Source organism: Argiope bruennichi, chromosome 8, assembly GCF_947563725.1.
Source record: "Argiope bruennichi chromosome 8, qqArgBrue1.1, whole genome shotgun sequence".
In the NCBI taxonomy this organism is placed as follows: domain Eukaryota; kingdom Metazoa; phylum Arthropoda; class Arachnida; order Araneae; family Araneidae; genus Argiope; species Argiope bruennichi.
Genome location: NC_079158.1, coordinates 131020588 through 131044428, shown reverse-complemented (window position 1 = coordinate 131044428; position 23841 = coordinate 131020588). Strand labels below are relative to the sequence as shown.

Genomic DNA, 23841 nt, shown 5'->3' with positions numbered 1-23841 from the left:
CTGTGGCGAGACAGCGACAACTTCGTCACAATGGAAAACATTTCGGCATAAAGGCCGCAGTGATTCCTTTCGGTTTCATTCTTCCCCTCAGACATCGAACAAAATGTGGCTTAATGGTTCCGCCCCTGTTACAAAGGAAAATAATGTTCGCCCCGTTATTGCGCCGCCCCAGTGCTGAATGTTTGCACGCCCCAGGGTCTCCGAATCGCTTTATACCGCTGTCCTACCTCTAAAACAAAGAGTCTGTAAAACAAACTTTCTGCAGTAGCCTTGGGCTCAACAAGGAAGCGGCTTAAGCTGGTCATGGATAAGAATTAGTTTTAAAGAGATGTTCGGAGCTCCGAATAAGCGAGGAGCATTAAAAAAGTCTCGAGGCTTCGTTTATTTGACATCAAGAAGCATATTTCGCGTCACGTGCTTACCACTTAAGAAAAAGTGTTTGATTTTAGTTTTTGTCTTTTTTTTTCTTTTAACTGAGGAGGATACTTTTTATTCTTTTTTTTAAATTGAAGAGGATACTTTATCTTGTCTGAGGTTATTTCACTCCATTCTTTACATTTATGGATGTGCATGGATCTTTTTATTCGGTTTAAACAAATGAGGAACGAAAAAGAAGAGGGTTCCGAGTTTCGTTAGGAAGATGATGAGAGTAATCGGGATTTTTACACATTATTGTTGGGATAATTGAAAAGGATAATTTGTGTAATGGAAGCTTTCGCCAAGTGTGGGTTTTGTGATCGGATCATAATAAAGGTTTTTTTCCTTTCTTTTTTTTCTGAAGCGAAGTATGGTATTAAAATAAGAAAGGAGATTGTTTTAGAATATTCCTATTAACCTTTTTTCCCTTTTAGAATGAAAATGTCATGTCACGTTATACCTTTACCTTTGCATTAAATTTTTAATTTATGTCTTGTTTTCAACCGTCTTCTCAATCTAATAATATGTAGTATATAATTTTCGTAAACATTCTTCCTAGTTTAATAAATTCTTCGTGCAAATATTTTTAGTCACAGTTTTCAAGGATACTTATTAAAGCCATTTTTGATGAATCACTTTCTCCTACATGTCAGAGAAATGAGTGCAATTATTAAAACGAAAGATGATCAAAGATGCTGCCTTTTTTGGACATTTGGTTCTTGGTTTTTTCTTAAATATAATTATTGTGACCATTACCAATTATCTGATATGCACACGTATTTGTTGGAAATTGTTATTTATATTGGGATTTTCGTTATTTAAAGTGTTTTTTTAATTGGAAAAATGCTTGCGTCCGATGTGTTCAATAATAGAGTTTACGGATTACTCCTATTTGATTTATTTAAATGATTTTGAGTGCCAATGCAAATCTTGTCAATTTAAGTGTCAATCCAAAAGTAAATTTTGAAATAAGATACTGTATATAGAAAGAAAATATGTTTTTTGGTAATGGATTCTATACGAAGAAACTTTATTTTTTACTTCGAAACTCATATTATTATCCACATATTGCTCCAAAGAAATTTTAGCAATACAATCATTGTGTAAACAAAAAGTTTGCTTTCTTTCAAGAAAATCAAAGCGTATGACAGTTTGTAAATGAAATGTATTTGCTTACTATATCAAAGAATATATTAATTTTAAAATATTAAAAATATTTATGTAATAAATTTTATTTCGAAATAAAATTTTTAATGACAGGTCAAATTTTTATTATATGAAATGCGAAATTTAAAAAACAAAATGTACTGAAGTCTATACAAGTCGTTATTTTAATATTGCCAGTATTGAAATATTGCAATCAATATCTTTACATAAATACATTAATAAAAATTCAAATATTCTTTATATTAAGCCCGTTTAGCAATTACTCTTAGCATTTTAGATTGGTGACAATTGCATGCAAGTATTTGTTTGATTCGATTCAAACAACGATGTTTGGAAGCATTCATTTTCGATTTGCAACGATTCCATTAAAACCTTTGAATTATTGATACGAAGGAAGAGGTTTGTCTAAGATTGACCCTCGGCGATTTCACCTCAAAGCAAGATTAGATGAAACTAGTTTCGAATGAATGAAAATGAATACATCAAATATCGTTGTATTCTTTAGCTAAATTATGAATGAGTCTTTGATATTCCTATTAAGAGAATGGGAAGGATGGTTTTAAATTATAGGCAACATTTTGATTGTCGCGGAATTTTCTCTTGGGCCACTTGTCAACATTTAATATGTGTTTCATTGAAAGGTTCAGTAAATATTTTGAGATGGATTTCCTGAAATATTTGATTAAATTTTATGATTAGATTGCGTCTATGGATCGTTATTAAAGAAATCTCTCATTCTTGAAATGCAATTTAAACTAGACTTTTCATCTGCAATAAGTAGCTGTCTATCTCATTTAAAGCAATGTATAAAATGATACATGTTTAAGCATACAAACCTGTTGGGGAAAGGAGAAAACCCCAAAGCAAAGGACAGGAACGTGCGTCAGTGAACACATTCCGGATAAATTAGGATGCAGGCATGATGAAACGGTTTTATTCAACAATACTTTCTAAGACAGATCACTTAGTCCAAGTCCTACCTTCTATGCTTTGCGGTCCAGATACAATGTATCTGAGATGGGGTCTTCAGAGGGCATTTAGAGAGGCATATGTTATTGATTTAATAAAGATAAGCTTACATTCGTAATTTTTTCAATTAATGTCTAAAATTTCAAGGCAGACGTGAATAAAGCTATAGTTACACCATCCATTTTACTTGTCTCAATAAATTCTTAGAGAGTGGAAAATCTAGGGTAGTCAAAAATAAAGTTACCAACATTCGAGACTCTTAGCATCTGTCGATGAGTGTAAGTGAAATTTCAAACATGAATTTCAAAACATATACTCAAAATATCAGATTATAGTAGTTATAGTTGCATAAATAAAATTTCAAAAAATGAATGAAATAGTAGTACATGTTTTTACATGTTACTAATTAATTCAGGCTGTGAAATCTAAAAATAGTCTTTAAACTGTATCTCTATCATCAAAAATACTTGATTTATTTGAGTTTTGAGTTTGAGGTTGATGGCACAAGAGCCAGGTTTGGCCATTCTGCGCCAAAAATATGGTCAAATGAGATAAAAAAAAAAGTAAAAAGATTTAAACTACATGTTAAAAAGTTTTGACAATAGAAATATTAAGTATTATAAAAACATAACATTTTCAAAAAGTATAATTAAAAATTATAAAATTAGATTAGAGGTAAAACCCCAATTTCTTTTAAAAATTTAAAAATGTTCGTGTGAGGATTTTCTCCTACCATGTCACAGATGTTTAAGCGTAATGTTCCGAAATAATGCAGCCGGTGGCTATTAAAAACAGGGCATTCGGTTAAAATATGAATGATGGCAATACTGACCTGACATGATGTGTAAGTTTTACACCGTTCACCAAACAAAAGGTGAAACTGGTGTGCCCGAATGCGAAGTCGAGTCAGTTGGAAAAATACGGACAAGTCATATCAGTAGAAATGAGATAGGAATCGTTGTATAGAAGAAGGAAAAAGTTAACTGATTTACTTTTACTTTCACTTAAAATGGAGGGAAAGTCTTTACTTATTTCTCCGCCAAAATACTCGCCTTTGAAGGATTTTTCGAGATATAATTCAGCCGTCATCTATAGATTGAAAAATATTTGAAAAAGTATGCGAATTCGTTTCTGGACATTTATGTACGAAGAATGTGTTGTATTTAAAACTGAAAAAGAAAAAAAAATTTTTTTTTTTTTTTTTGAATAGGAGCTACCCATATAGCATTAAGCCGCCTCGCTCTATCCCTGGTTAGTGGTCTAATAAATTGGAGAAAAGACTGTCAGTGACGAAAAGTATCGGTTTTATTGAAAAGTGACATCAGCCGCCGATATTTTAAGCAAATTCCTTCGCTGCAGCAATTTCCCGGCTCACTTCATATTAAAAAGCTGTTCCTAAGCAGTTGCGCAATCCTCCCGGATACCTCGTTAGCGACGGGAGGTGGAAGGAGCGCTCCCCCCCCGCCCTTTTTTTTGCCTCCTTGATATCTTCGGGCGACTTATTACGACTCTAGAGACTTAGTATGTCGCGCGGATAGACCGAATAAATAAATAATCAGAAAAAGAATTAAATAAAAATCTTCACTCTGCGAAGACGCGGAGGGTTTAGGAAATAAATAAATATATGGGAGGACGCGAAAAAAAGGAGGTGCGCGGGAAGTTGAGAGGTGAAGGAGCCTGAGTCAGGAGGGCTGGATTTTTAGATTTCTCACTGCAATCAAAGAGAGGTGTAAATGAATTTTAGGGAAATATTCTGAAGCACGCATGATTTTCCTTTCCATCTATGCAAATATAAGCGAAAATACTACATACTACATAAATAAAATACTACATAATACTACATAAATAAAATACTACATACTTGAATACTACATAAATAAAATACTACATACTTGAATACTACATAAATAAAATACTACATACTTGAATACTACATAAATAAAATACTACATACTTGAATACTACATAAATAAAAATAATTGAGTAGATTAATTTCAAAATTTACATGTATTGTGAAGTATGTAAAATATTTCAGTGACAGTTCATTAAATTGTTATTTTTTATGAATCAATAATTATCCTCATGAAACGCTGTCTTTCTGTGATGATTTGCTTGCCGCATGTAAGCAATTCTGTAAATGCTGTTATTTTCTCACATTTGAAGTTTATACCGCTTAATCAACAACAGCTGATTTGTTACAAAAACTGTAGCCTCCATTACTGCAATTGAAATTCTCACTTTAATTTATAGAAATGAAAGATAATTCATAAATTTGCGTGCTATAGAAATTCAAGTTGTTCTATAGATTTTTACATAAATTTTATCACAAATGCTAAGAAGCATAAGAAAAGTATAGCGCAATTTTTGTGAGATTTCTGCTCGCATTTGGTATTTCAGTCATTCAAAATTGTATTGCATACAAAAAAAGATTTGTTGACATTTACTGTTGCCATACGTACTGAATTAAATGATTGGATTATTTTATATTTTATTACCATGTTACTACTTCAAATATTCAGTCAAATGTTGTTCTTAAAAATTATTTGGAAAAAATATTTAACTTTGGCTGCTTACTGTTTGGTGCAATCAGAAATGTTTGGGAGAATAGACGAGATGATTCGGTGTAGCTCTTATTTTGATTTTAATTATTGTAAAGAATAAGTGGATATTATAATAACATTTTATATGGTATATATGTTATTAAAAATAGCTAGGAAAATATTTTGATTTCTTGCAACTCCAGGTATGTCAGATAGGAAACTTTCAGCTATGCTTGATTACATAAACCAATGCAAAATGGGTTAAACATATTAAGAGCACGATTTGGCATGAAGAAAAAATAGCACCATTTTGGCATCATATTCATAGCATTATTTTTTGAAGTTAGGAAACAAGAAGATACATTTTATTTATTTGATATTGTTAGTAGCTGCAAACGGTAAAACTTTAAAAATAAAACAGAAGTAGCGTTTTGTATCTCACATGCATGTCAGAAATGTGACGCGAATTTAATTTTTTTCTTTCTTAAATCAGCTCAAAATTATTATTTTTGAGTATTGTTTACACTTCGATATTTGATTAAAAACCATGGGCAAGTTTTAAAAATGTCAATAACAGCAACATTCCAATTGAAATTTGTGACAAAAGACATGTAGACAGAAAAGAGATTTAAGAATATTCTCGAAATTTTTAAAAAACATTGAAATTATTTTATAAGGTTTCATTGACTAATATATAAAATACAATGGGCCACTTTTTGTCAATCTCTAATCAAACATATTTAAGGCTATCAACCTGTTCTTTTATAGTTTTATATTATTTAAAGAATTTTTCCATTTTATAAATGAAAACAAAAAACAAACAAAGAATTAATATTATCCCAAATGCTCTAAGGCATTTCGTATGAAAATTACTGTTTCTGCTCTGAAAATATATAAATAACAAAATCAAAAATGATACTTAGTCAGATTAAAAATATTTTATACATAATAAAATATGCAATTCCAATTTTACTGCATCCTAAAAAACCCGACAAAGTGAATTTTTTTTGAAAATGTAATAAAAACCTTATTTTTAATAATGTCTATTTACCTGAAATAGTAAAATAATCGTTAAAAAAAGTTTTAAGTAAATATTTGATTGAAAGATATCTGCGCGTTATTTTCAGAATATCGAAAGTTAAGCATTTTTCCTGATCGCTTTCGAAAAAAATAATTTTAATATAAATAAAAGCCAATTTGTGTATATTTGTATGTATATAATATTCCACATTTCCTCTTAAATAACTGAGCTTATTTCAATCTAACTTTGCCCATTTATTTGTTAAGACGAGGAAAAGAATACTGTCGGTTAATCAAAATTCAAGTTATTTAAATGTTGAATCAATAGAAACAAACTGAAATTTTATAATTTTTTTCTGTAGCAACATCAGTGCAAATAATCTTACAAGAAATATTTCATAACCTTTTTAAAATTCAAATGTCTAATATTTCAATGGTATCAATTCCATTTATGCATAAAGTTTCTTTCTATTGTTTTTAATTTTCAAAGCATTAAAATCAATGTTAAATTTGATTAATACATATAATTTTACCATGTTTACAGACGTTTCAAAATAGGGATTTCGTTATTTCTAAAAACAAACGTAAATCTATCGCCCAAACGGTAGTAAGAAAAGTAAACCCTTAGCGAGCAAATGAGACGGCACCTATATTTTGTCTTCTTTCATCGTTGGAAATTATCCACAAAGAAATTAAAAATTTCATCCTTTTAATGATACCCATTTCTTTCCGTGCCATTTTTCTTATAATTGTTATTCATTTTTAAGAACATTTAACATAAATGATCTTGGAATAAGATATGTAGGTACTCATTTGCTAGGCAGCTTTAAGACCTGGAATTATTCAATCATTATTTTAAAAACTTTTTTCTTTGTTTTGTATATTCTTTGGACATTATTAAAATTATTAACATAATGTTTTAACGTTGCCTAAAGGTAAACACAGACCAACTGCTCAGACGAGATAGGAGAGATTAAAGATTTTGCGAAAAAATGAAGCAGATGTTCAAACATATTTTTACACCATCTTAAAATGCAAAATTTTACATTTCAATGATATCAGTTTCCCTTCTGCGCAATTTTTTCGATCTATATATTTTTATTTTTTTTATTTAGCTTGAATATTTTTTTTGAAATATATAAATTCTGCTCAGTTGGCAACGTTAAGAATTTACGCTTCTCTATTACTTTTTTTTTAAATTTCTGTTTTAGGTTAATAAATATTAGTTGACAATATTTTTTGCTTGCTTTAAAGTAGAGATTTAACGATGACCAAAGGAAAACAGAAATACTCCACAGAAATTCAGATGAAGGCTGGGAAAGTAAATCTTTTCTGAGCATTTTAAATATTTGTCATTGTTGATGATCAAGAAAAAGTACGAAGAGCTGTTGCCAAAACTCATGAGCAAAATTCTTAAAGAAAGTTTTAGAAGCAAAGAGCATGAACAATTTCTATCAGAAAACTATTTATTTAGTTTGCTTTAAAGTTTTACAACTAAAAATTAACTATATAGTTCATTGTTTCACAAAATGATCTTTAAACGTTTCTTATATTTCAGTATATGTAAACAAAATTGGTAAGACTCATAAAATAAATATCTTATGATGAAATTTATGATGAAAATCGATTCTTAATATTTTTTAAATCATCTGCTTCAAATAACATTTTAATTTTAATTAAAAAATCAAATCCTTTTATTTCAGACAATAAAAGGGTTTTAATTGCAAACAGATAACTATAATACTGAAGAAAGACATAAATGCAGACTATAAAAGGACTAATATTTTATATAAAAGTAATTTTCACATCAAAAAATGACTCATGATAAGGTTTTAATCTTAGTCAGCACCTTGTAAATCATATATTTTGATGTTATACTTAAAATGAAAGATTTAAAGAGCTAAATTTAAATAATTTTCTTAAGGGTAAAAATATGAAAAATAATACAAATAAGTGCGATCTCTGGGTTTGTATTTTGGGGTACAAATACATGAAAAGCGGCAGTAAAAACACCAATAACACCTGAAAAATAATTCGATCTATAAATTCAATGAAAATATGCTAGAACTATTTTGAATGTGTGGTGCTTAGAAGGATGACACGTGCACACTCTTTTTTTTTTTTTTTTTTCTTAAAGATACAAATTTTCTTCTACAGATAACTGGGTAGCTATCCTATTTTTTGAATGAAATCTATTCACTTACATTTATTATAAAATATTTTTTTATTGTTTTTTTCTCGATTTCAGCAAATAGGAATATATGTAATATGTAAGCCAATATGCAAACTCAAAAATGCAACAAACTGTAGCGTTGAAAGTTCGTCGTATTCCATCCATCCACTTTGGATTTCGGATCAAATTGATTAAAAGATAGAGAAATCTTTCATAAATAGCTGCATAGTTTTCTTCAATAAATATTATTATCAGAAAACATCTAAATAATATATTCAGAAAACAATTGTAATATTCGATTTCAAGATTTCGTTCGAAAAAGAAAAAATATTTTTATGGTTATGTTTGCCTATCTCTAAACACAATAATTCAGAAACGTAACAAGAGGGCATTGATTTATGGCCTTGACATTAAAAATGAGAGATCCTTCTGGCTTCGAACAAGAAACGAGAAGCAATGGCAAATGTAGGCATTTTGCCACCTTAGGCAATATTGTGAGGCCCCCTTTTTTAGAAAATGAGCAATTTACTTTCAGATTTTAACATTTTTTAACTTAGACAATTTGTTAATGATTTATGTACTATTTGTTTTAATGACTTTGGGAATATATACTAGTTAATATGCGTATCATGAAAAAAATAACTAAATAATAAAAATCTGAAAACTTAATTATTGTTATAAGTTGTTGATTTTCATGTTTACACATATAATCATATAATTGTTTCAAACGATTATAAGGAACTATTGAATTTCAAATAAATTATTACTTTATAAATACTGTCAAGTGGAAAATAACATAATTTCGAATCAATAGCTAATAATTCATCATATTCTAAAAAGTAATTTCTGATACTTTAATAAATGATTTTATAATTTAACGTGTACATACACAGTTTCTAATATTTTGCATTTCAAAAGCTTCAAAAAAGCTTTTTTCAAATTTACTGATTTAACAAGTAGGCTAATAAGATTTTTAATGGATCTGCCTGCGTCACCTTTCCCCCCCCCCTTCAGCCCAGTGGCCATAGGCAGCTGCCTAGTCTCCCAGCATAATCGAAAATCCGCCACTGGTGTAAAATCCACAATCTATACTCAATTATCTTCCTAGTCTTTGTCTACTATACTTTCTTTCATATTCATTTGACGATTTCTTCAAAAAATCATTTTAAATTATTACCTCACTGCTTCCCAAATAAATAATCTGCACGGGAAGAGTGACAATGATTGCGAGATTTAAGCTATTACAAAAAACTTACCTCCATCAGATAAAATGGTACACATAACCAATTAATAAATAAATCATTATATTCATGACATTTTTTTTCCTTCGAATGCTAAATGGCACGATAATGAAAACAGAGTATGGACTAGGAAAAGTACTTTCTTCATAGGACGGATTTCGAATCAAGAAAAGAATTTGGTTTAATGATTGGGGGAGTCATCTGAATCGAAAAGCTTGATTTATCAAAATACGATTACAGCGTGTCTTTAAATGCGCATACTTCGCCTTTATCGTTATTTTAGTGTGATATATAATACATGTTTAAAACTAACGGGAAACAAACCAACTGTTTAGAGAATTTAGCGATTTAAACCGTTTTACTACGCAACCTGCGGCTGAAAGAGAAGTTTGTTTTTTTCTTTAAAATTTGGCACACTGTTAAGAAAATGAAAAATTTCTAGGAAAGCACAGAAAACAATAAATATATATATATAAAAAAATTGAAATCTGCTATCGCAAATTTCCAGTTATCATGTGAGAATATTTTTGATCACGTAATTATATTAATGCGCATGCGTCAACTTAAAAGAAAAGGAAAAAAAAAAAAAAAACGACGCTTTTTTTTTCTTTCGAGATTGATAAGAGCTCCAAAACTTTTTTGCCAGCCAAAGAAGAAGTAAAATGATTTGAAAAATTGAAAATTGAATGCCATTTATGCTTTATTCATTGTCTATGCGAGCTTCAAAACATCCAAACCAAAACAACATCGTGTTCTCACAAAAAATAATGCCACGTTATATATATATATATATATATATATATATATATATATATATATATATATATACGTGGGTAAAAAAAGTATTGGCAATTGCCTTAATTTATTCATATTGACAAATAAATAAAATGTTATGCAATTTTAGCTGTCGTAATTAAATACAAGACATCTTAGATATATAAAACTAGTAAAACTTTTATTTGAATTTGAATTTTCTACGAATTTTTCTTTCAAAATCGAAAATTTGCATGTCAAAAAAATATTGGCAAAGTTTTAACTGCTATGCAAATTTTGTTACATTGAAGTCACGTGTTTCGACTGATAAGAAACTCTACCGGTATAAATTCTGCAAAACTACTCCAAAAGTGTTTATGCATTATTTTGCGATTACTGCAGTAAAATGACTTCGAAATCGAAGGAGTTGGACGTTAGTGTTAAAAACACGATTAATAGGCTCAGAAATGAAGGTTTAACTTATCGTGCTGTAGGAGTGCAGTTGAATATAAGTTTATTTACTGTCAGAAGTGTTGTAAAAAAGTTCAAAGAAATAGGATCAACGGAAAATAAGACTAGAATTGGACGATCTCGAATATTTTCTACAAGAGAAAAACGTGCCATTATTAACAAGGTTAAGAAAAACCTTAAAATAAGTGCACCCCAGATAGCTAGAGATGTTGCTTTCACTTCGCAAAAGATTTTCAGCGTACAGACTGTACGGAATACTTTACACGAGGGACGTTATTATGGAAGGGCAGCTAGAAAGAAACCATTCATCTCGTAAGTAAATAGGAGAAAGAGGTTAGATTTCGCAAAATCCCACGTTGATTTATCCGAAGGGTTTTGAACACAGTTATTTTTTCCGACGAATCAAAGTTTAATATTTTCGGCAGTGATGGACGACGATATGTGTGGAGGAGGCCAAATATTGAATTGGAAGAGCAACATTTAACTGCTGCTGTAAAACATGGTGGAGGCAGCGTCTTAGTTTGGGGCTATATGGCAGCTAATGCAGTTGGCAACCTGTATGTTATTGATGGTATTATGACAGCACGTACATTCATTGACATTTTGAGCCATAACTTAAAAATCAGTGCCCAAAATCTTGGCTTGGGAACATCATTCATTTTTCAACAAAACAATGACCCCAAGCATACAGCGAATCTCACCCGTGAATGGCTACTCTACAATGCTCCTCGCCAGTTAAAAACCCCACCTCAATCGCCTGACATCAATCCAATTGAAAATTTATGGCACCTGCTGGATCTAGAAATCAGGAAACATAAAATTTCAAGAAAAGACGATCTCAAACGTTTACTCTTGCAAGAGTGGCACAAAATTCCCAACAGTACAACAAAGACCTTAGTTTCCTCTATGAGAAATAGATTACAAGCTGTTATAGATGCAGAAGGTATGCATACAAAGTACTAAACATATACCGATTTTGTATTGGCCCATAATTTTGTCAATTTCATAATTTTGCCAATACTTTTTTTATCATGTAAATTTTGGATTTTCTCGTAGATTTTGACTAAAAAAATATTTAAATGAAAATTTCGTTATATTTGTTTGTCTTTTCTCCTTCTGTAATCGCTATCTTAAAATAAAATTTGTAAACATACTTTGTTAGCAAATATGATCATTTATAGGCAATTGCCAATACTTTTTTTTTATCCACTGTATATTATAATTTTTTAAACTTTCAGTTTCAATTTTTCTAGTTGGTAAACAAAGTTTTGGAGCTCGACCGATTTTGAGATGAAACAACAGCTATGATATCATAGTTCTTCAAACTTTTAAAAACGCATCTGCTTTCAAAGAAGCTTACATAATAATAAAGCAATACTGGCAAAAGCAGATCAAGCTTTTAAAAACGCATCTCCTTTCAAAGAAGAATACATAATAACAATGCAATACTGATAAAAGCAGGTAAAAAAAATAGATGCGATTAAAAGGTGATGATGAAAATTGCCATTTATGCTTTATTCATTACCTACGAGATTTCGAGCTTCGAAACCCCCTAACCAAAACAACATCAAGTTTTCACATGATTTTTTTTTTTTTTTTTTTTTTTGCAGAATTATAAGAAATTTTTTTAGGGAAAAATAAAATGCATTTCGTATTGTGACTATTTGTTGAGTGTGATTGCTTTAATGTGCTTTATACATAAATTTACAAAAAATGGAATTTATAGATTACATAATGAAAAAATACTTTCCGAAATTTTTAGATAAAATACTACTTTACTGATTGCTTTAGGTAGAAAATACAAATCATAATTGTACTTTGAAAATGAATTCTTTTCTATTCCTCTTTTTGATACTCTCTTATTTCCGACATTTTCTTACCTTATTTAATGTTTTGAAAATTCTTCGTGAATCCCTACAGCACTTTTCTTTGTGTTTAAGAGGCAATGAAATCATTTTCCTACACTGAATTTCTTTGGGATTGATTGTTCTGGGATGTACCACTTCATATATGAGCTCGGGAACAAATATAGGTCATGAATCCCAGCAAAGCTATGAGTCAACATTTTGTGTAATGCAAATAGAAATCTAAAAGGATGCATTATGTCTCTTGTTCCCTCGCAGACCTCAGGAGATTTCTAAGGTCACCTTGAAGTCAAAAGAATATTCACACTGTATCTAAAAGTAGGAGGTTGGTTGAGAAGGATTTTTCACGACTTTCACCTTTTTAGCAAGCCTTCAAAGCTTCATTCTGGAACACAAAGATGAAGATGAAAGAGCCGCTTAATCCGACTCAGACCGCTTTCGCCCGGACATTGGCGGTGTGATAAGGGAGAAAAGCCACCGCCGCTGACGCTGCGGTCTGCTCGTTAACACGGGGCGCGAGACAGGAAATGAAAGTTTTCATCTGCACCTTCCCAATCTGCATGGGGCGCTTGTCACAGCCCCGGAAGCCTGCGCTCTCCTCAACCCTCACCCCCCTGCGGAATCGTGTTTTTCACCCTACTTGCTTCCCAGTTTTTTATTTTTTTTTTTCATTTCTATCTCTGCTTTACCATCAGTCAGCCTAGACGGACAATATATATAAATATATATAAAATCGGGAGAAACGATATTAAATGAGAGAGAGCCTCGTGACAAGCCGTATAAGGTTGCGCGTGGGGAGGCGAAATAAAAACGGTATTTTCCCAAATGGTTTTTTGGGAGATGACAGTAGTAATCGGGTGTGTATTTCTGCCGTGAAAGATGTTTTCGGTTTGTGTGATCTCCCTCCCACCCCTAATGTGGATATCATTATAGATATTTCACGCCGACCTCCTATTTTTTATCCAGTCGGTATCTCCTCCTTTCATACGGGATAGAAATAGATTTGGACTGAGAACTCTGTAAAGGTTTATGGATATTGGATACGAAATAACTGGTCATTAACTGCATCATAGAGAGTTGAATCTCCTTTGTCTCTTTCAATAACATTTATTGCTACCTTGAATGTTTTTCTAAAGACTCATAAGGTGTTCTAAAAATCCTTCATAAGATTTTGTATAGATATAACGTTAAGAATCAATAACATAAAGTTTTGTAATCTAAATTCCTTTATTAGAAAGTTGAAAACGTTGATCAGTTTTGTTACAGTGTTGCAGATCACGCGTGATAACGATAGATTATCAGACGTCTCTCGGCATTTTGAGTAGTATTTGGCTGCATCTTTTTGTCAATGGATGCTCATCCGCCACACACTCTGACTAGAGTGGGTCCTTAACTATAAGTATTGAATGTTTTATGCCGCACACATGCATAATAATCCATCGGAATACCGTCAGTGAGTATGTGTGGATTGGAGCTACAGGCAATGACTTCCAAAACTAGAATTCAAGATAGATCTCCAGGAACCTAAAATTAATTCCGATGATAGTTAATGCATTTCGATTAAACTTCTGTACGTATCATGACTATTTGCGTAGTATTTGCTCAAAGTGTGCGTGCCTTTTTTGGCCTCCTTGTAAGCATGAAACTTGCTACAGTTGTGCATTCTAGATTAGGATTCTAAATATTTAAGAAATATTTGTTTAAAAAACGAATTACAGGTGAATTCTAAGGTTGCATTTTTCAAAATTTATTGTTGAATAACAAATAATTTATTGTACAGCAAACTGTAGGGAACAACCCATTCTGCATAATAAAGTTTTAAAACAATTATCTCAGTTTACATTATTATTCAATAATTTTAAAAACAGTGGTTAATTTGCGTGAAACTAATGCCAATTATTTTTCATCGCAATTATTTCAATCTAAGTACCACAATGTATTTTATCAATTTTTTCCTTTTCAGTTAGTAATCTCAGTTTCCTGTAAATTCAACTCAAAGTCACCATTTGTTCAAGTATTCTTGTCCCTTCTATTTAGTTATTACTTCACCGAAAATTGAATACAGTCGTGTAGGATTTTACACAGATGGGATTCTTTCTGGAGATCCCTGGATAGTTTGTCGTCTCTTTCTTTCTTTTAACATTTTTTTTTTCTTTTTTTTTTCCTTCCGTTTTGTGCTTATCCATCTGGTTAGATAACTTAGTGTTATAGGCACCGGGACACAGGATAGCGTTATGTTATGTTCTGTTTCGACCTAAGTCTTATTAAGAATAAATAATGTTTCGGAAAAATTACTTTAAACTATAGTAATCCAAAATCAAACAAAACTTAATATCGAGGTTTAATTCCTAATTTAATTTTGAAGATATTCATTATTAACATCTGATCATTTTGCTTTGAAATGTTATTGAAATGATGCTTCTGACCAAGAAATCCAGTACAAACTATTATACATATTTACAATTTCACCTCAAGGATCATAAGCGAAATTTCAATTATCTAGCTCTTGGTTTTCATAGTACTGGGGATGCTTTGATAGAGAAGAAGTTATTTTAATAATAAAAAGAGAGTGACAAACAAATGAGCATGATTTCATCCTATTTTTTTCATAGCTGAAACATTGATTACAAATTTTTCGATGATTACAATGTTTTCTCCATGCAAGCTTTGTGTACAAAAAACTGAAAACAACTATTTTTCTTTATAATGCCATCTTCACTGAGGAAAATTAAAATTCATCCATTTATTCCGAAATCACATTTAGCTGACTAATAACTATCTCCCCCTCCCCCATATTTCTTTTCAATTTAAAAAATTAAGCCACCGAAAAGAGAGAGAGAGAAACGAAACCATGACACTTTCAGTTCAGTCGGTGTGAAATTGTGAGACAAGTTAACAATTAGGGGAACGTAATCAGTGCAGGAAAATGGAAAAACTTAGAATCGATCAAATACCGGGATGCATTGGAGCGAGCTGGCCGGCACGGGTGAAGCATTCAAATGAATTCTCTCGCCCACCGCATTCAGCTACAGTTTCGAAAGGGAGTGGGGACGTTAGTGAACGTTTTGGATCATGTATAAAAGGCATTCACTTCCCGAATGTTACTAGAATAACCCTGGTTTTCAAATTTCATGGTTCTTTGTCAGTGCATTTGCTTTTATGTTTTTAGATAAAATGTCCCAAATTGTCTCATTTTTACACGATATTGTTTCACTTAACGTCTCATGTTTGTAAAACTGAAATATCAAAATCAAATTTTTTTAAGTGCTGCAATTTTTAAAATTTTATTTGCTTACATTCATGAGACATAATTTTATGCCGCGATGAATTTTAAATATAATATATATTAGAAAGAGTAAAAAAAAAAAAAATAGAAAGGAGATCTTTAATGATATATATATATATATATATATATATATATATATATATAAGGTAAAAGAACTTTATTATAAAAAATCTGATCAAAAAATTCATTAAATCGTGAAGCATTAAAAATAATGCTATGAGGAAATTTTAGTTAAAATATCAATTAAAATAGAAGAAAAAAACTACTGAACATTCATTAAATATTAATATACATTATGAATAAGATTGAAATGGAAGTCTAATATTTGAATGAGTATCTCATCTCATGTTTTTACAATCTTTGCTTTGACCTCAATAGTTTTCACTAAAAAGATATTTTTTACATCGCTAGACTAAAATAAAGCCTGCTTTTTATATTCCTTATATTATATATATAGTAGCAATGATATAAGTCACGTGACCACAAAAGACCAGATCATATCATTTGTTTACCTTGTCAACCATGCAACACCCTTATTATTATTTGAATGCATTTTGCGCAAATAGATGTTAAACTTGATAGCTGCTCTCATATTTGAAACATTATAAATCAACTTCAGCAGTTGGACCAAACGTTCTGGATTAGTTCACTTTTAACTACGCTCTCACTTTGCTTAGAATTGCATTCGTTATTCAAATAATCTCAAAAAAAAGTTGAGTGTTATTGAAGTACAGAAAAGCAATTTATTTATAGTGTAGAAATTATTTTATTTTATTTTTACAATATCTTAAAACATCCTTCGAAATTAAATCCATTTTTTAAATTACAATAATTTGAATTTAATATAACTAGGTAAAGTTCAAAATATAATTGAATTTAACATATTTTCTAAACAATGTTTCTAAAATCAAATCCATTTTTACACAAATTCTGAAACATCTTCGAAATTTTATTTCATTTTAGATAACGTTATTTGGATTCACATTTTTTTTAAAAAAAGTAGAAATAAGCGAACATGAAAAATGAACAAATCACCCGTCAGTATTTACTTCACAAGAAAATTCTTCGAATAATTGATCCTGATTTGTTCAAAACATTTAAGGCATGACTCTCGAGACCCCAGAAAGCAAAATCGATTTTTTTCATTTCATAAATTTGTTAAAAACGATTCAGGCGATTAAAGATCGCATTAAGAAGATACTTTTGTAGAATGACTACTTTTTTACATAAATTATTTTAAAGCTCTTATTATAAACAGTTTTTGAAAACAAGCAGTTAATGTTCATTAGATACTTAGAAAAATGAGCATTATCGAAAAAGAATCTTTTCGTTTAAATATATATATATTTTTTACTTTTAATTTTTAATTTATGATTATTTTTATCTTGTATTGTTCTATATCTTAAATTGCAGTCATTTTATTTGTAGGTCGTAGGGGATTTTTTTGTTGTCTTTTTTTCGCGCATTCATTTGGTGAGAATGAAACGACCCTGACTGGGCCGATACTCGTATTCATTTATATGCAACAATCCCGTTAGAAGTCTCCTATTAAAAGCATTTCAAATTGCCTAAAGATTTTACTTAATGGAAATGTTCTTAGATTTTTTTTTTGACTTTTATTTTTAAAATAATTGCAAAGTTTTCCTTCTATCAAATGTTGTCTATACTGATAGAAAGTTGCAAATTGCAGAAACGGTGGAAAAATTTAGTTTAAATAACAAAAAATTTAATTAATTCATACTTGTTTTGGAGTACATCGTGTTTGTTGCCCCTCACCCTTTAAACAAGTATCTGTAACGTAATTTTCTCTAAATAATTGCATTTATTTTTTATATAATTTCAAAATTATTTTAGAACAGGAGAAAGCCTAAAAAGAAGTGAATGGTCTTGCGGTTGTTTATAATCAAGTCTCATGAAAATTTCGAAAAATAACTGTTTATTCTTCTGAAAAACATTAAGCTATGAACCTCAAAACTCCGAAAAACAAGCATCTCTTGTTATCGATGCCATTTTATCCAGAAATGATGAATGACTGACCACTTTGAGAACCCCGCCATCTTTTAGGATCTCCTTAATTGCACTCTAAAAGTGACCATCTAGGGGGAAGGAGAACCTAATTTGGAAGACAGTGCCAGGCGTGAAACACGAAATTCCATTCGCTCCTCCTCTAGACCCACAACGTGGGACAGAAATGATCGTTCGAGAGCCAGAAATAATGACAGGTCGTCGGGAATTCCACTCCTCGAGTTACCATTCTTTCTTTTTATTTCTACTTCTTAATGGAAATAAGTAACCGACTTAAAACACTGGCAAGAATGTCTTTGTGACTTAAATGGAGCCGCAATTAAATGAATTCTTTTCCACCGTTTACGGGCCTCCTTTTTTGAATAATTCTGCACTTTGTGGTAAACACTCCTCTGAAGACAGCTCTCCGAGTTTTATTTCTGATGATGTAGTTTGTTCTTCATTAACATAAAACTGGCATTAGGTTCTGCGATTATGGATTGAGCGTCATTTCGTCTAATAACATGCGAAGGGAGAGGGGTTCTATTTAAGGCAGTTTTGTACAATTTGTCTAATCTGTGGAAAGAATAGGCGTGGGTCCTCCAGGTTTTTTTCCCCTATTTAAAGGTGAAAAAAAGTTTATAATTTTTAGGAATCGTTTTTTATGAACTGAAAGCAAAGGAGATCATTACATTAATAAGCATCGTGCTTCGCCACATGTAAATCTTGATGAGTTCAATCACTGTTATATATTTTTATATCGCTTGTTGAAGTGCTAAGGTAACACAGTTCTTTGTTGTATATAGATTGTTCTAGTGGCGGGAAGAGAGAAACAAAGGCTTGCAGATGCAGTCTTGGTCCATTTAAAGCGTACATCTAAGACTTGTTTTCAAATATGTTGCTTTAATTATTAAAATAAATAACTAATTAGTGTGAAATATTAATATGCTAAATCAAATTATTACCACTAAGAAAAGCGAACAGACGAAGTAAGAAGAACAATTGAAAGTAACATGCAATACTATGTATTTTTGGGATAGTCGATAATTTATTACTGATGCTATGTGAAATACTGTACTATACGGGGGATACATTCTTCTTACTGGAAAACTGCATTATAAGGAACGTGTTGTAGCGAGCGCTTTTTCTCGTGTTAGTACAAAATATCACGCCCATAGACTTTGGTGACAAACATCCTTCCGCCAACGGAAAGAGAGCGTCCCTCCAAATCTCGCCGTTTGCATTGGATCGGAGCTCAGAACTGCCATTTCGAACACTGTGCCCTGTGTTGCTTCCCAACAGAACTCGCATATAACAGAACTGTATAACTGTATACGTATACGTAAATCGTTTCTTCCACATGTATTCATTCAAGATTTACCGAAATCAAAATACAATGTATAGAATGAGAAACCACAGAACTTTATTTAGACATTAAATACACGCTTTCAAATTTTCAGTTCTTCACATTTCTCCAATCACGGCCCTTTCAGAGCAGTCAAATTTTCGTAGTCCTCATTTCCACCAAACATTTTTGCCTAGATACCGTGTTTGAAAAACAAATATAAAAGGGAATCGTTCATTAATAGCAATTAAAATGAGGTTAAAATAGTTATTTAACAAATTTCAATGAAATCTGTTAACGCGATACGATTTTTCTAAATATTTTTAATCTTTTATTTAGCCAGTTATTTCCATTTGCAACGGTAGAATCAGACGCTCGATTTTTATTCCCTTCTTCATGTGCTGATATTTTGAACTGCACTTTATTCTCAATGAAACAACCTTTTTACAGTTACAGTTTCATGCAAGTGTGATGGATCTTCTATGAAATGGCAATTATCTTGCTCTTCCCTTACTATAAACCTTGGCTCGGAAAAATGTGCAATCATCACACATTTATTTAAGATTAAAACAACTTAGCCGACAGATTTCACTTCGAATTCGTTATTCAGATTTCTTAAACTATTCCATCTGAAATCACTGTTGCAGAATAAGTGAGTTATCTACTAATAATTTGTTAACTACTTGGAATGAGTGAATCGAGTTTTGAATGTTCGTTAAAAGATGCATTTCCTCTTCCAAATGCTGAAACTCGGATGATTTCAATTTCATTTGCTGCTTCTTATTGATCTGATAATGACCGAATGGAGTTGGAAGATGAATGCGAGTCATAAATTTATTTAGTATTTCAATGAAAAAAAAAAGTATGTAATGATCAACAAGTTCATCCAGCAAGATCGATTACAATTATTAAAATTTGTTCTAAAATTCATCTAAAACACATTTTATTCATTTTTATTTGCCCTATATAAAAATCAATTATTGTGCGAAAAGTATATAAATATTAATTATTTTGCTAAAAGTATATATACACACAAACACATACACTCACAAGCATGCTCGTATCGTCAGTGTATATAGATATGAGTGTTAGATTTGATAATATAAGTCATTTGGTAAGGAGATATGTAGATTGTTTTTTTTTTCTTAATCATTTTTTTATACCTGCTAATTGTGAATAAAGATATCATTCTTTAAAAATGAGTCATAACTAATAAAAAAATGTGCTTTTGCGGCTTTTAAAAATAACATCGAAATAAGCACTATAAAAAATGAAGCCATAAAGATACATAATTCTTTTAAAATAAATAATAACTGATAGAAAAAAAATGAGTTTTCTGTGGTTTTTCAAAATAGCTTTGAAATGAGTACTCTAAAAAAACTATGCCACAAAGAAACCCTGAATGCATATGAAAAGATTTTAAGCTCTCAAATGTATGGCAGATTAAAACTCCGCCATGCTTAAAGGGAGAAGGGCTTTTCATGCGAACGGTGCACGAGGATGAGAATGAATTTGATTCATTTACAACATGCGATTTGCACATCGTATTTTTTTTCCTAAAAAATCTGCCTTTCGTTAACACTATTTTACAGAAAATGTCATTACGTGATATAAATTTCAAGTATTTAAGCAATATTGGATGCTGATGGATTCGTCAGTTATAAAAAAATCCCAAGGTATATGATTTTAAGAATTCATTGTCGAAAACGTATCAAAGTTAAACAGTAAAGTATGTGTTTCCTTCCAAATGAAAATAAACTTTACTCATTTTCTACAAAATAAACATAATTAAATTCAATCGGAATTCAAAAAGCATTTCAAGAATTTTAGTTCAACTTTCCGATATTTATTTTCATCGATTTCATTGCCATTTAGAGTTGTTTAATGTTTTATTGCCGCACTTACTCTAACAGTGCTCATGCTGTGTTTTCTTTGCTGCAATGAAAGAGGACAGCTCCAGTGAAAAGGGTTCAGTGCATCCAATAAATGCACTTCGCCATTTTTTTTTTTTATTAGCCGAATAGACTCATAAAACCGTGAATGGTCTTCATCTGCGACGCATTTAATGCTTCGGCCATTCGTCTAATTGCACCGCCAAGGTACAATAACATGTGTGACCTCGCTACTCGAAAGAATGCAGAAGCTTAGATATTGCAGATTTATGAGAGGATTAGGGTTCAGTATTTAATTAGTTTACTTTAAAGAATTTTTTTAATAGAATGCCGAAGCTGTTTCATTTGCTTCAGATGGGCAGACAGGGTGGTATTCTAACTTTTCAAGGCAACTCGCACATTTGGAGCCATCCTTACGCTCATTTAAAGACTCTACACTCTTCAGAAATGCCTCTCAGATGAACGAAGAATTAAAAATGCTATCATCCCGTTTCATTTGGGAAGTGTTGTTGCAGAAGGATCGAATGTTTGTTTAATGCTGTGCTTCTAGGCTAAGCGGTACGTTTTTAATGCTGTGCTTCTAGGTGCTTGGATTCATCTGTAACTCGAATTTTTCTTTCGCGCTGGAGTATGGTGCTACAATATAGTTTATTTTTATTGTTGTGAAAGCAAAATTGAAAAAATAAAATACTGAAAAGTTTGATATTGCTTTCGTTACTCAAATGCTTGCGTACTATTATTGTTAAACGATGCATTGGGAGAGGGGGAATAGAAATCTCAGCTTTAAAAAAATACTTTGAAAATTTGGATTCAATTATTTTAAAATTTTACTGTGCAGTCCAAAGGGATTTTTTTATTATTTAACCATTAAAATTACTTTCTTACACGTTGAAATGACCATCTCTAAGATTATTTAAAAAAATAATGATTATTACTATTATTTTATTTATTGCACTTAATTATTGTTTACTTATTAAAATAGCTGAATTATGAAAACTCTCCACTACTGCTTACAAAAAGTGTATTGCTATCTTTTGCTTATCTCCTCTTTAGACTGAATTTTTCTTCATTTGGATTCATGTAAAAATCAAATTTTACTTAACTTCAAATGAACTAAATTCCACTGACAATAAGAAAGAAAATTCTTTTTAAATCATTCAGCTACTTTTTATTTTTTTCCATTTAAAATATGCGATTATAAAATTATTATTTAATTACACTTATTGTATTTGTTCTAAAATACTTCCAGATAAATAATATGAGACATTTTAGAGCCAGCGGAGTAAGATCTATCATTTTTATGGCATTCAGTTCTAAATCTGATAAATACGATATTATCACGAGTTAACTCATTTTAATCATTTTTTTTGTCGTGTGGTTATTTTAAGCCAAATTTTTGCGCAGTAGGTTCTAAGAGTAAAGACCCCTGAGCACCCGAGGGCAGAAGTCTGACATTTTAATCATTTACTTCAGGAAATCAACTTCTAAAGAAGATAAACATTCCTTTTAAATTTATAATGTCGATTGACAAATCTCAAGAATACTTTAAAAACAGCATTTTGAGAAATTATATCAATCAATCAAAATAAAACCTACTCGACGGATGGAATAGTCATTATTTATTCCTTAATAAAGTCTAAAGCTTTCACTTCTGTGGATTCTTCATTTTCAAGATTATGAGGATGAAATCATGTAATTTAGAAGATAATCTGATGAGAAGGATGGCAACTCCATCTACAAACATAATGCATACATGAAATACTTTTTGGCTGCTCTTTATAAATAAGTGTTTCTTGCAGAATTGTGAGAGATTGCCAAAGAATTAGTACGTCTGAAAGGCTTCAGGCATATGACACAATTTTGATAATTCATTGTTGAAGTTTGGACAGAAATGCGATGCTTTTACATGGCATACAAATGCTTTTTAAAAAATGAAGGAGAATAAAATCTCTCAGAAAATGCAAATATCCCTTTTTAGCTTGAAATATCGCCAGTTTATTGATCGTTTTGAACCTTGGAAAGAAAGCAACTTCCTTCGCTTGTGAGCTGCTTTGCATACACGATAGGGACGGGGAGAGAAAAAAAAAAAAAGTCTCGCATCCTGCGATAAATACAGGAACGGGGGGAGATTGTTCATCCCTGGCTAAACAGAGGCTGATACGAGAAAGAACCCTTTGTGTCCTTTGATGGAAGACCTGCGCTTAATGGACAGTGGGTCTCGTCTGCCCGGATGTTGACAACATGTCAGCGCATTCTGGCGACAGTGGAGACCTTATTTTTTATTAGATCGCCCCATACTGAATCTCTTTCATCTAGAACGCCATGTTTTGATGGAGAATTTCCTATAGCAGTATAACGCTCTCGTGGATTAAATAGAGCTGCTGCATCATAGATATGAAAGGGTTAATTTGCAAAGAAAATAGAATGAATAAGTAAACGAGGCACGAACGATATGACTGACATTGTTAGACTAGCGTCCCTATGATGAGGCTTCGTGACAACTATTGACGTGTATTTCATTACTTAGATTCCTATTCAGGGCCTAAGCCCACTCAATGCCTTGTTTGTTAAGGCATACTGAAGAAAACTCGGAGGAAGAGAGTAATAAGGCCTGTCCCCTTGTCGTTTACCCGGTGTTATTCATGAACTGGTAAACAGATGTGAGCGATGACAGCGAATTGTTTGCTGCTTTTCGAGT

The 23841-nt window shown here is 31.2% G+C and overlaps 1 protein-coding gene across 2 annotated transcripts in view; it reads left to right on the top strand.

Annotated features, from left to right (window-relative positions):
• Positions 1-23841, top strand: part of LOC129981807 (transcription factor AP-2-beta-like) — a 256095-nt gene that overhangs the window by 115739 nt on the left and 116515 nt on the right. The window lies entirely within an intron of this gene.